This window comes from Piliocolobus tephrosceles, chromosome 1, assembly GCF_002776525.5.
Source record: "Piliocolobus tephrosceles isolate RC106 chromosome 1, ASM277652v3, whole genome shotgun sequence".
NCBI classification, from domain to species: domain Eukaryota; kingdom Metazoa; phylum Chordata; class Mammalia; order Primates; family Cercopithecidae; genus Piliocolobus; species Piliocolobus tephrosceles.
In genome coordinates this window covers 8,734,701-8,749,630 of record NC_045434.1, presented here as the reverse complement: position 1 = coordinate 8,749,630, position 14,930 = coordinate 8,734,701, and the positions used below count along the sequence as shown (strand labels likewise).

General features: G+C 40.6%; 1 protein-coding gene across 10 annotated transcripts in view; it reads left to right on the top strand.

Moving 5' to 3' along the window:
• The window catches only part of CHRM3 (cholinergic receptor muscarinic 3), a 521,589-nt gene that overhangs the window by 424,523 nt on the left and 82,136 nt on the right, over positions 1 to 14,930 (top strand). For 8 of the 10 annotated variants that reach the window (XM_031935428.1, XM_031935431.1, XM_031935427.1 and 5 more), the window contains one exon: positions 6,742 to 6,868. The gene's annotated coding sequence lies outside the window, so the exon portion shown is untranslated. Of the gene's footprint in view, positions 1 to 6,342; positions 6,572 to 6,741; positions 6,869 to 14,930 lie in introns of all 10 variants that reach the window. The other 2 variants (XR_002732373.2, XM_023216189.2) reach the window with 1 other exon arrangement.

Sequence of the window (14,930 nt, the reverse complement as noted above, 5' to 3'; positions counted from 1 at the left end):
TATCATATATATGCCCCAAATTGCACATCTGTTATGTATCAATAAAAAATAAATTTTAAAAAATGTTAGTATTTAAATTTATATATTGTTCCCTAGGGGCTTGCACAATGTGGGCATTGAGTGAGATTTCTTTTTTTTCTCTCCTTGCTTATCTTTCTCTTACACTGACAGACAGAGGGCAAACTAGGAAAGGTATAATCTTGCATGATGTATGTGGGTTTATTATCCTCTTGTGATGTGCCACCCGCAGCAAAAAGAACTACATGTTCTGACTTCATGGGTTCAGTGGCCATCCCAAAGCTAGAAGAAAGTATTTGTGGTACGGTTGTTTTTTAAAATGCAAAAAGCCTGTTAACTCTATGGTGTTTGCAACATCCAGGATAAAGCTGACCGACACTTTCAGTGAAGCTGTTGAGTCTCTAATGAGCCATATACACATTGATCTCTGTTTTATCTGACATAAAAATGGCATTTGTAATTTGTGCCTCAGTTAACGTACTTCAGCATAAGGGGTAGATGTGAGCTGTGTCCTAGAAGGCAGGGCAAAGCCACCTTGCTTTCTTTACTTTGACATCATTGCTGGTCTTTAAGTGACTCTCTAGTCACACATCCATTATCAGGATATTCCCAGAAATTCTCTGATGCACATTCTGATTGCTCCCACTTTCCAGAGGGACATATACCACTCAGCGCAGGCTGGGAAATAGGAACCAAGTGGCAGGGGCCCCGGGGCACCAGTCTCCCCGGCACTAGGATGAGAAACAAACCTTCACCATGCACATCAACACACAATTCCTTTTCAGATAGAAAGTGGTCACATTGGAAACTACTTTATTGAAGTTTAAATTTGGCTGGAACAGAATTTCTAAATTCCACAATCAGAATACAGTTTTCTAAAACTGTACTTGGAACACTTGGAAACTGATATGGTTCGGCTGCGTCCCTACCCAGATCTCATCTTGAACTGTAATCCTCATAATCCCCACATGTCAAGGGCAGGACCAGGTGGAGGTAATCAGATCATGGGGTCAATTTCCCCCATGTCGTCCTCGTGATAGTGAGTGAGTCTTACAAGATCTGATGGTTTAATAGCTGTCTGGCATTTCCCCTGCCTGCACTCACTCCGTCCTGCCACCCCGTGAGGAAGGTGCCTGCTTCTCCTTTGCCTTCCACCACGATTGTAAGTTTCCTGAGGCCTCTCCAGCCATGCGGAACTGTAAGTCAATTAAAACTCTTTCCTTTATAAATTACCCACTCTCGAGTATTTCTTTATAGCAGTGTGAGAACAGACTAATACAGAAGCTAATAGATGAGCATTAACAGAAATATTGCTGGATAGAAATCTAATCCACTAAATGATAACATCTTTCAAAAAGTATGGCCCCACAACCAACACAATTAAATAGTAATTAGCAACACTTGCCCTTTTGTAACCAACAAATGGTACCCATAACTTGGTTGTGACACTGAGATCCCTGGCGTGTCTTACAACTTGGGTTGTGTTTCTAAAACAAGGATGGAGAAATAACTTAAAGATAGCTAAATCGAGTACTCCCAATTGCAAGAGAGCTTTTCTACTTTCTAGGGATTCTGTTATTTGTTTAACCAGAGCATCCAAAGGTAGATGTGCAGTGATTATGATGATTTATCTAGCATGAAATGTGAGCATATTGAAGAATCCTTATTCTACATAAACCAAATCAATACTACTTCAAATAACGTCTACAACTTGAAAAATTACAGACACCAAGTTAAAAATTTAGACTGAGACCCAGATCTCAATCCATGAAGGTAAGTTTCTGCTTATATTTAAATAAATTATCATAACCCCAGTAAGCACAGAGGTTCCTTTTATTTAACCCCATGTTGACCCTAACATGCAAGGCAAAGAATATAATTAATAAAAGTTAAGTTTGTGTTATGGACACTAACATCATTGCTGAATAATGAGGCATGGAAAGGGGTTTTTCATTAAACTGTGCCTTTGTGGAGCTTAGGCAATTTGCAACGTTTGCATCATTACCCAAGTAATATAGGTACTTAGAGTAACAATGTTACAGGAGGAAACAGAAAAGGTATGTGTGGAGACCCAAATCCAGCAGTTGTAATTTCCCCACAGTTACGAAGTGGCAAAGAAATAGACTAAAACCCTGGTCTTCAAAGAAAGGCAGGAAGATGTTAATATCAGAAATAATTGTCCTCCAGGTACTCAAGAGTTCAAGACTGAAATTTTACAAACCGATGGTAGACAGTTTATCACAGATGTATGTCAAAGTGAGTGATCTATCCTTGCACATAACCTAATAAGCTCTAACATTTGTGCAGCATTTTATAAACTTTAAATTACTATTTCCTACACCGTCTTAGCTGGTCATCAAGAAAGCTCAATGAGAGAGGCAGATAAGGTAATATCCCTTGGGAAACTAAGCTCAGAGTCAATGACGTAATCATATTCAACTAGGAATATAAAAGCCAATAGCCTGATAGAATCATAGAGAAGAGACCTCCAGGTACCGTCTAGTCAAGCCTGGTGCCTTGAGCAGGATGGTATCTAATATGCCCAAGACAGTTGACAAGACAATTATGATCAATTCCCCCAGCCTTGGTCCAGGGAGGCCACCTGTGAGATGCCTGGGACCCAGCCAGGCTTCTGCTTGTTTCCTGTACATTTTGTTCATTCAGGATTGGGACCCTAATGCCTTCATCTCTGATCCCCACCCTCTCAGCCGCAACTCAGTATCGAGAGAAGGATATATTATCATCGATTCTTTAAAATATTTTTGATTTAATCACTTATTAATGCACTGAAGTCATCTTTCAGAAGTAATTATAAACATAGGCTAAGGATTAAATCAATGCTTTTTCTCATCAGGAAGTGGTTTATGTGAGATTTTTCCAATAGGAAAGGCCAAAAAAGCGAACAACTCAATAGCACAGAAGACCCTTTTGTGGTGTCTTTTTTAAGTAAAATGACAAACTTGGGGAAAAAATAGTTTTCCAAAAGGAATTAACAAGAAAACTGGCAAGCAGATAGAATGTCAGATGATGCTAAAACAGTGACAAATGCAGTCAAGGAAACTATAACTGTGTAACTGTGGGCGGAATTAGATCAGACGCTGACCTTTCCCAAACACCTAAAGAAAACAGCTCTCGAATAATTACTGTTGAAAGGAGCCGGCAAGGTTCCCGTGTGCCTGTGGCTGGGACTCGGGAGCATGTGCATGACCATCTGCTACCGGGCACAGAATGCCAGGCTGCCGGCGGTGCCCTCTGTCTCATTGGCGAGGCCGCATTTCACTCCAGCCCCTCATGCCGTCGTATCACACATCTTTGTTCTCTCCTCTAAAATATAGCCACTTGTTTTATGTCTTGAATGTAGCATAGAGAAGCTTTACAATTTTATCACCAAAGATGCCATGGTGTGAGCCACGGCAGAGAACAACAGTCAGCAAATACATGGATCCTCTTGCATTTAGGACCAAAGATTACAGAAGGTGGACTTAGTGCCTTCAATCGAGGTGTTTCAACGTGCAAATGTAGACTTCTTCCTTTGCTTAATGTATAAGACAATCCAGCCCCCATGTTCCATACTTGTACAATGCCAATGGAATTTCATTTATTGCTGGCATAAAATCACAAAGTTAGGTGAAAATGATAAAAACCTCTTATCTACCGATAAGCAAAAGATAATTAATGAATATATTGATTCTTTTTCCCTGTAAGGGGGAAAAGCAGTCTAAAACAATTTGCATATCTATAAATTAGAATCATCTTTGTGTTCCCTGTATCCTTAGAAGTATGATTATCTTAAAAAAAAATACCGACCAAAAGTGAGCCTTGTAAAACAGAATTAGCTATTAAGAACACATCTAGGGTAGAGAGGAAAACAATTAACATCTATTAAAATACTCACCAGTTATAAAAAGTTATAGTAACATAGGACAAACTAACACAGATATTGACGATAGTTATAAGCAAAATCCTAACCAAGGAGATCTAGTGGCTTTGCCTGAAAGATTCTTCCTCCTTAAAGTATTTCAGATCCCATACCTTTGTTATTTCTTTTCAGCTATTCCAGTGAGACCTGATTTCTTCAAATAAAACCTGCAACTTCAGTCTTCTCAACTTTAGCCCATCTTCATCAGTGGCAATCATCCTTGGCAGTTCATGCATTCATTCATGTATTTAACATACATTTACTGAGCACCTGCCAGTGCACACGCTGTGATCGGCACTGGGTTACGGGGGTGGGCAAAGCAAATTGCTTCAGGCCTACCCTTACGGGACCTACGGTCCAGTGGATGCCTTTTTAATTCTGAGAAATTCACAATTGCTTCATTGTAGTGATTGCTCTGTGAAAACTTTAAAATCATGGTCATTAATCTTTTATATCAATTCACTAGCATTCTTCTCATCTATTCAGGCCAACACTATCTCTTCTAGCCTAAAGAACACCCCATCCCTGCTCCGCCCTCTACCTCATTTATTTCTCAACTTTTATGATTATTATATGCACAATACAAATATGCCAAGTGCCCGCCCTCTCTCTTTGCCTTCAAATCTTATCTCTTGGTACCTTGAAAGTGCTACTCAACAATTCCACCTTCTATAAAGTTCTCACTTGATTTCAGTGATTCCCACAGTACACTTGGCACTTACATACGGCTGTAAGTTCTCGTGGTGTATGTACGTTATTGTCGTTCTGTGACTTTGAGTTTTAGAATTACTGACGATGTGGGCTGGGCGCGGTGACTCAAGCCTGTAATTCCAGCACTTTGGGAGGCCGAGGCGGGTGGATCACGAGGTCAGGAGATCGAGACCATCCTGGCTAACGTAGTGAAACCCCGTCTCTACTAAAAATACAAAAAATTAGCCGGGCAAGGTGGTGGGTGCCTGTAGTCCCAGCTACTCGGGAGGCTGAGGCAGGAGAATGGTATGAACCCAGGAGGCAGAGCCTGCAGTGAGCTGGGATCGCGCCACTGCACTCCAGCCTGGGAGACAGAGCAAGACACCTTCTCAAAAAAAAAAAAAGAATTACTCATGATGAGAACAGATACTCACGTTCATAGCAGCATTATTCACAATAGCCAGAAGACGGAAACAACCGAAGTGTCCATTGATGAATGAAGAGATAAATAAAATGTAATATGTACATACAACAGAATATCATTCAGTCTTAAAAAGGAAGGAAATTTTTTTTTTTTTTTTTTTTTTTAGAGACAGAGTCTTGCTCTTTTTCCCAGGGTGGAGTGCAGTGGTGCGATCATAGCTCACTGCAGCCTTGAACTAACTCCTGGGCTCAAGTGATCCTCTTGCTTCAGCCTCCCAAAGTGCTGGGATTACAGATGTGAAACACTGCACCTGTCCAGGAAGGAAATTCTAATACATTCAACAACATAGATGAACCTTGAGGACATTATGCCAAGCGAAATAAGCCAGTCACCAAATGACAAATACTATACGATACCATTTACATGAGGAACATAGAGTAGTGGAATTTGTGGACTCCAAAAATAGAATGCTGGTTGCTGAGAACTGGGAAGAGGGAAAACGCAGAGGTATTGTTTAATGGGTAAAGAGTTTCAGTTTTACAAGATGAAAAATATTCTAGGGAAAAATATATATCATTGTGAATATTCTTAATGCCACTGAATTTTACACCTAATGGTTAACATGGTAAATTTCATGTTACATGTATTTTACTACAATTTTTAGAAAATCTTTTTTAAAATCACATATGCTCATCCCTACCACCCTCGCTCCCCATTTGGTTGTAAGGAATTTAAGAGATGCTGCATTTTGCTGTCTTATAGTCCCTGTTGCCATTTGTTCTGTAAACACGGGAAACATTAGATGAGTAAATATGCTCGATGGGCATACTTGAATATGACTGCAAAGTGACTACCTAAGAGAAAGAGAAACAAGCAAGTTCTTCAGCATCAGTGCATCTCTGGTTTCAGTATTATGTGGCAGCCATGTTCTGGAGGAAACCAAGGTCAACGTAGCCTAGATTTCAAGGAGAGGACTGTGGCAAAGAACCAGACATGCAAAAAAATTACCTTAATCTACAGGAAAGGAAAAATGAAAAGTATCGGGAAACGTAATCACTGGAAGAGCTACAGGCTTAATATGGGAGGAAGGCACTTTGTTAAAGAGATTTTTGATAAAGGGTAGAAGCAAACATGATCCTGAATGAGAAAAACCTGTGAGCAATATACAAAATACAGATCAAATAAGATGGAAGAAAATGCCTCAATCTGTTGAGGGAAAATGCAGGAAAAGATCATTTCTACAATAGAGGAAAAGACATGAACCAATGAAAATAATAATATTTCTTTCCAGGCCAACACTAAACATAAGTTGCAGAGCTGGCCTGTGGTGGAACTCACAAGTCTTATTGGCAATATATGTGAGGAGACAAAAAGCAACATATGGAGAAATACAAAAATATACTCCCTAGAGATACTGCCTCTTCAGATGTCAAGAAAAACCTGGATGAAATGAAGCAAGAGTGGCACGCTGCAAAGTTACAAATTCAAGGCCACCCACAGAACCAAACACTAACACTTAGGTAACTTGGTACTGAAATAGTCCCTTTCTTTTATGACCTCAGTTGAAGACTCTAGGGAGGGAAAACAGAGACGGTGGATCATTCTATGATGCTTAATGACTCCACCATTAAAAACAGGAATCCAAAGTGGGAGAAGGAACTGACTCCTTGCCTGGTTTCTGTCTCCCCAGGTGGAGCTGGTCTCTTGGGCAGCCTGACATCTGGTCCACTCCTCTGTCCTATGCCGGGATCATCATGACCGTAGAGATTACGTCACTGTTTTGCATCCTTATTACATAACTCAGTTCCTGGTAGATTGTAAGTACACAGAAGGTGTTTTTTTAATTAAAAAATGGATGACTGACTAGAAGAATGGACAAATTGTGTATTCTGGCCACTGTTGATTAGTTGTGTGACCTCAATTAGGATGTTTTAACTCTCTGTGTCTTCGCTTCCTCATTTATATGTTGAAGGTAATGACAGTTCCTACCTACCACACAGGTTTCTTGAAGATTAAATGGCATAGGGTGGGTAAAAGGTTTAGATTAGTGCCTAGAAATAGCACGTTTCACTAAAAATTACCTATTACTCATATTTTTTTGCTAAGAGATTGTATAAACCTAATAAGCATCATATAGTTTACTATGCACAGATAATTTTTAAATCTTATAAATACAAATTTAACCCACACACACACAAAAAAATCAACATAGTTGCCACCTAACAGTAAAATGTTACCTGTTCATGAATTCATTCGAGGCGGTAAATCACATTGAACTGCAAATATACTAGAATACCTTTAATGTATTTTAAATTAAAAAGTCATTATAAAGTGCAGCATATAATTCTTTACATTCTTTTTTATAACACATGGGAGACAATTTAACTTTGTGTTTCAGATTTCTGTTCTTATCATAAATTATTTATTCCTCATTCAACACATATTTATTAAACACCTACTACATTCTAGACACGAGGGAGGCAATGGTGAAGTAAACACAGCTACAGCTCCCTTTGAGATTATGTTTCTGTTAGGAAAAACAAATACACATATACAAATAGACACACAAATACACACGTCAACACAGAGACATACACATATATACACACACGGATATTCACACGTAGATATAGACACATATATACATACGTAGACACACACAGTTACACACACATAGCTATGCATACACATAGATACACACATTCATAAATACACACAGACACATGCACATAAATATACACGTGTATATACATACATAGAGATATATACACATATATATACACCTATATATGTACACACACATAGATACACACACAGTTGTATATATACACACACTTGTACACACACACACATATACACACGCAATGTTGTGGGACCATAACTGGCACGAAGAAAACTGATTACAAAGGGTAGAGCATGAATAAGATGGCTTATATAGTGTACTTAGGGAAGGACCGTCTAATTTAATAACATTTAAGCAAAGAACTGATTGAAGTGAGGGTGCTGTCTGGGAAAGGACCATGTCAACGAAGACAAACGAGGAGGTGCAAAAGTCTGAGGTGGGAGCATGTTTGGAGCATTCCAGGAACAGCATCGATTCAGCACGGACAGAGAACAGTGGGCAAGGGGAGAGGGGTATAAGATTGGGAAGGCAGCTGGGAGCAAGAATATCAATGCAGATTTTGCTCTAAGAAAAATGGAAGATATCAGAGGGATCCTATGCTAAGGAATGATGCGATCTGGGTTGTGTTTTGGAAGTGTCACTCTGCCTGCTATGCAGACAGCGGATGGAAGGAGATCTAAGATGAACAGAGGAGACCACTTAAGAGACTTTCAGGAAATGGTCATGGCTTGGACTAAGATTTGGGGTAAATTTAAAATAGAGCCAAAGGGACCTGCTGGTGAGTGGGATGCATTACGAGGGCTAGATCTGTGGCTATATGTGACCCGCTGCAGCATGTGTGCAGACACTTGCTTTCTTGAAATGTCCTTGATGTTGCTTTTGTTGTTGTTGTTGTTGTTGTTACTGTTTTTGCTTTGTTTTAATTTCTTTCCATTTCTGTGATTAGAGCAGACTGAAGTTAATGAATCTCTGTGCTGAAGTGGATTGTTTAACTGTAGATATGAGTAGAACTGACAGTTCTAAGTCTAATTCCAACAATGGGAATTTTGGCCTTTCTGAGCTTCAGTTTCCTCAATTATAAAGTAAGAAAACCCGCTAGCTTTGCAAGTCTGTGCCTCTCCTACCAAAAGCTATGGTATTGGTGTCAGTTTGGTCAAGGCTTTCCCAGTTGGCACAGCCCCCTGGGACAGGGAAGGAATTAGTTCAATTGACTGCAAGGAGTGAATGATTTTTTTTTTTTTTTAAAGAAAAGAAATTTTAAATTTTTTATGTTGATTGGCTTGGTTTCCATTTGAGATCAAGGATTATTCCAGCAAGTTTAGAGTTCTAAAACACCAGCTATCTATTACCGTATTTTATTTTCCATACTAAAAAAGCATGTGTTTTCAGATAAATTTCAATTTATCCATCTTTTGTGTTTCATCTTATAACAGTTTTACTAAAAATTGTTTGACTCATGTGGTCTTCAGGTTGGGGAAGGCTAGGACAGACGGCACAGGAGAGTGGTTAAAGCAGGGTCTCAGAGGCAGACTGCCTCGATGTGAAACCCAGCTCTGCCATTTACTGCGTGATCTTGGGAAAATTACTCACCCTCGCTGTGCTCAATTTCCCTATCTCTAAAATGAGAATAACTGTAGTACTTCCCTCAGAGCCTCAGAATTGCTGTGATAATCAAACGAGTTAATGTCCAATGAGCACTTAGAATGTTGCCGGATACACAGAAACACCAAATAGGAGCCCCTTATACTTATTATTTTTATCTCTACTCAAATACTGTACCTACCTCTATTTTTAAAGAATTTGAAAAATACTTGATATTTGAAATCTCTGCGATTATTTCAAGGAATTTAATAGCAAAATGATACCCGGGCCTTGGAACTGTCATTTAGGATGGACCACTTGTGAAACGTGCCTTTTTAAAACATCGTGGATTTTCAAATCTGAAAGAACTCAGTTCATCCTGCTCTGCCCATTTAGTGGTCCTAAGTCTTTGTGGAAATTCTTTCTGAGCTTATATTCATCCATCTGTCAAATAAAGATTAACTTCTTGAGGTTGCTGTTAGGACTAAAAGAGATAATACATGCAAAGTGCTAGAAAATATATTAATATTACATTCTTTACCTCTCCACCCTCAGTCAAAATATGTGTGACTTAAGTGGTGTATGTGAAATTTAACATGATGCCTTCAGGATTCAGAAAAGAAATGAGGATTCAGAAATGAAATGTCTGTGGAACACGTGTGGATAAGAGTTGCTTATGGCCGGGCATGGTGGCTCACGCCTGTAATCCCAGCATTTTGGCAGGCTGAGGCGGGTGCATCACGAGGTCAGGAGTTCGAGACCAGCCTGGCCAATATGGTGAAACCACGTCTCTACTAAAAACACAAAAACACTAGCCAGGCATGGTGGTGCGCGCCTGTAGTCCCACCTACTCGGGAGGCTGAGGCAGGAGAATCACTTGAACTGAGTAGGCGGAGGTTGCAGTGAGCCGAGATTGCACCACTGCACTCCAGCCTGGGCAATAGAGGGAGACTCCATCTCAAAAAAAAAAGAAAAAAGAAAAAAGAGTGCTTACAAGAAAACAAGGCCATTCATGGTGACATTGTCCCTGTGAGTAAAGAGGACCAATGATGTCCCTGAGCTGTGGACACCACCAGGCTCCTATACCCAGCCTCTGCAGGACCACCCTACAGCCTCTCACCCCCCCGAAACAACCACATTTTTGATTGGTGGTTCCTCAGTCTCCTAATTTCAGAACATGTCGTACCAATGGGCTTGAGGAGGTGGAAAGTTCCCCTCTTCATTCCATGAGATTTTCAAAATTGGCTTTGTGTTTGGGATTTTTATTTTTTTAATACGGACTTTGTATTTTAAAAGTACATTTAAGGAAGGGCAGTGCCATATAACATTTCGTTATTATTGACTGCTTTGTCAAGTGTCACCGAGAGGTAGAAGCAGCATTGCTTAGAAGAAAGAGCACAGCCCAGCGAGTCAGGACAACAGGACCAAGCCAAATGCACCCTCACCAGTCAGGAGACACTGACCCGCCATTTCCCCTCTCCGTTTTCTTAATTCTAAATGGAAGATGTTGAACGAGATGGTTTCTAAGGCCTTAATTCCGTCTATAATCCTTTGATGTGTGAACACCAGAGGAAGCTCCTGGTGGTCTCTCCCCTTGGGCCTGGACAGAACAGGAGAATGGCCGACTGCTGGGCCTTCCTCAGAGCCCTCTCTGCCAAGTGCCTTACCAATGCCCTCTTGATCAATTAAGGGAACACAGTGTCAGAATACTGGAAGGAACCATTTTTCTTTGACTTGTTTAATACATTTCTGTTTCAGACCCTATCATGGTAAGTGTTCTGGCCATTTTAACAGACATAAGCAGAAAAAATGAGAACTCATCCTCTAATTTTGTCTGTGGTTATAGAAGGAATATCAAACAGACTGATGGAACTGTTGAGAGTCTTAAGAAAAGAGATAGTTTGTCATTTCAAGCATAGCCTGGCAAATATCTATCTGTCCTCCGCAAATTAAGTCAGAAGTTCGATTGCACACGTGAGGCCTGGGGATGCCTGAGCCGGACATATAAGTACCATGTGGGAGGGGAGGATCCTTGGCCAACAGCATTCTGGAATACCACTGGCTAGGTGTCCTGGCCGTGAAATCAGGTGTTATATAGATTAAAGCCAATATTTGTGTGTTTTATGAGGAATTAGGCAGTAAGGCTTTTAAGCATTATTTTTTTACATAATAATATTTAAATAATAAATTAGAAATTATTATTTTCTTCCTAGAAGCGTCCTTTCCAAAAGGCAAGCAGCCATTAGCATGCTTTATGTGATGTGCTTTCTCTGTGTATTTACCGAAAGACCATCACACTTTTGCCTCAGTTGTCATGCTCATTTTTTGGTTTGTGACCTTTATGGAAATGAAGAAAATAATTAACTCTGCCTGCTTGTGGTCTAGGACAGAAGCTGTCACTGCATGTTTTATGGTAAAATCATTTGAGAGTAAGCAGCTGCATGCCAGCCTGATGGTCCCCGCATTGTACGGCCAGCCCCCTGATTTCTGGAGGAGGTCATGCTTTTTCACGGGTTCATGGCCAGCCGGTTACCTTTTGTCACATTTTTGTTCTTCTTTTATAATTTTGTCAGACTGAGGGAAAAAAAAACAAACTGCCACAGTGTGCAGAAAGCAAACTGGACTCTGGTGCTGCCATTAAGCACATCTTTATTTCCATGGCAAAGTGTACAACTTTGAATGACTTTTTCTTAGCAAAATCCCTAGTGTTTGTCTTCATTCTTAGAAAGGGTAGCAGCCTCCACTGTAGTCATTCCTTACTTGAACATGCTAAGAAGCCCTCCTAGCCTTCCGAGAAACTCTTACCGAGAAGGGGTCCTGATCCAGACCTTAAGAGAGGGTTCTTGGATCTCTTAAGAGGAAGAATTCAGGGCGAGTCTGCAGTGCAAAGCAAAAGTAAATTTATGAAGAAAGTAAAACGGTGAAACAACAGCTGCTCTATAGACAGAGTAACGCATTCCCAAGAGTAAGAGGAAGAACACGTTCATCCTAGATGCAATACATGTTTATATACAGAATAAAAAAAAGGTCATGGCGCTCTGCTACATGGGTTTGTGATAAAGGATTAATTTGCTTAATTACTATATTTTGCAGGTATCGATATTATTATCTTTAGAGCAAAATTAGGAATGCTTCTGTTCTCAAGATATTGGGATATCAGGACACTCTTGAGTCTGGCCTGTTTAGTAAACGTCATCAATCTGTTCCCTTTACCAGAAACTTCCAGAGGCTAGGAATGCCTAACTTTCTGGGAACACACCCAGCAGGTCCCAGCCTCATTTTTCCCAGCCCTCACTCAAGATGGAGTCGCTCTGGTTCAAACGCCCAAACCATCGTTCTTAGTAAACTATCACAAGGACAGAAAACCAAACACTGCACATTCTCACTCATAGGTGGGGATTGAACAATGAGAACACCTGGACACGGGGTGGGGAACATCACACACCGGAGCCTGTCGTGGGGTAGGGGGAGTGGGGAGGGACAGCATTAGGAGAAATACCTAATGTAAATGTTGAGTTAACGGGTGCAGCACACCAACATGGCACATGTGTACATATGTAACAAACCGGCATGTTGTGCACATGTACCCTAGAACTTAAAGTATAATAATAAAATTTTTTTTTAAATTAAAAAAAAAAACATCTCTGGACCCATTGTGCAGATTTCATAAGCTATAAAGCCTTGTATCTCAGTCCACACAGATATTTTAAGCTGCATTTCAGTACTGACTTGAATTTGGGGTCCACCTCCCTTGTTGTAAGTATGGGCCAGGCCTGGACCAGAGGTTAAGGTGACTTAGTCACTCCCTCTAGAAGTAAAGCTTTTTCCTTGCATCAGGTTTATATATGTCAGCTCTTTCTCCGCTGGGGATAGGATCTTTCCAAGCAAGCTCCTTGACTGCTCATGCAAAGAAACCCTGGCTTTGTCCTATGACTAGGATGAATATAGTCTAGACTCAGGCTTGATGTCCATGGAAACCAAGAGAAGAACCAGGTGAAAGGAAGAGTCTCCAACTCCTCCAGGTGGTGACTTTTAGAGGAGCATCTTCCTGGGTCACCTCTTATCCTTTGGCCCTCACACTACATCCCAGTGGAGGTCAAAACCAGGACTCAACAAAAGAGGCTAATACTCTCAGACCTGGCGGTATTTGTGGGATTTTGGCCTTTCCCCAAAACCTCGTTGTTACCAAACAGAGGAATTCCTGCACGCTGGCTGAGGAGAACTAACTTTTTTATTAATACATTCCCGAGGAGGGGACAACCTTCCATGCATGCTGTTGATAACTGATTGTAACAGATTCCCTGGTGGACTCTGAAGGCTCTGGCTTGGGATTACTTTAGCCATAAAACTGCCTCATTACCACGTCCTTCTGGTGCTTCTGGAGCTCAGCTCCCTTGGAAAGTGTCCAAATCAAAGCTACCTTTATACCATACTCCTTTGTGTCCTGATGTCCTGAATAGTGAGATTATCGGCTACACCCACCTGCTCCTGCATTTCCTTCCTGCTCAATTTAAATAAACAATGAGCTGTTTTTCTTCTTGACTAACAGCCAGTCTATACAACAGCAGCAGGAAGATTACTTTCTATCTGTATGCAAATAGATACATAGCTGAGTTCTCTCCAGTCCCCAGGAAAAGACCCTTTTAACTAAATGACTTATGCTTCTGTTTCTTCATGTATAAAATTAGTGGCTTGGTGCTAAATAACCTCAATCCCCTTCTGGCTGTATAATTCCACATCTCACACACACACACACACACACACACACACACACACACACACAAACTGGGGAGGATAAAATTTGCACACACTCAACAATTAGAGAAAAAGCAAAGTAGTACATGTTTAAAAGTTCAATAAATACTCAACTCCCTACTATGATACCCACGTTTCTTCTCAACTTAATGTATTTTTTTTTTTAACAGAGTCTCATCCTGTCCCCCAGGCTGGAGTGCGATGACGCAATCTTGGCTCACTGCAGCCTCTGCCTCCCAGGTTCAAACGATTCTCCTGCCTCAGCTTCCCGAACTTAGTGAGGGGCTTATTCTCTCTCTCCCTGCACCATAGACCTTTAGGCAATAGAAATACCCACCCGCTAAGCAAAGCTTTCTACACTTACCTGCTCCTGACAGCCAAGTTCATACAGTCCCCATTAATCCAAATGCTCTTTACCCTTCTACTTTAGGTGATTCCCACCTAGTCTTCAAAGATCTGCTCAATCATCACTCTACCTGAAGGCAGAAAGTCAGGCTGTCTTTTGAGTATTCATGGCTCCTTGCTCAGACCTATAGCACAACACTTGAAGTACAGTAGCATGGCTTACTGTGTATGCAGCTGCCTCCACCAACTAGACTGAGAACTGTTCAGATTTCACTTTTTTCTACCCTACGAACTAGTACCACACTAATTGTAACAAAGTTCTCAATGATATTCACTGGGTATACCTTGAATATATTTTCTTAGGGAAATGTTTTTTACATAAACATACTGAGGCTTACGTTTAACACATACACTCAGTTGTATGTCTAAAGTCAGTGGTACAGGACAAGCAAATGGAAATATGGGTAAGCTTTGGTTCTAAGCAAATTAGTTCATTTTCATTACTTGGAGATTCTAGAGGATCAGTTTACTGAAGATTCACGTAATGGGGCTAGACGTCAAGGGACAAGTCATAT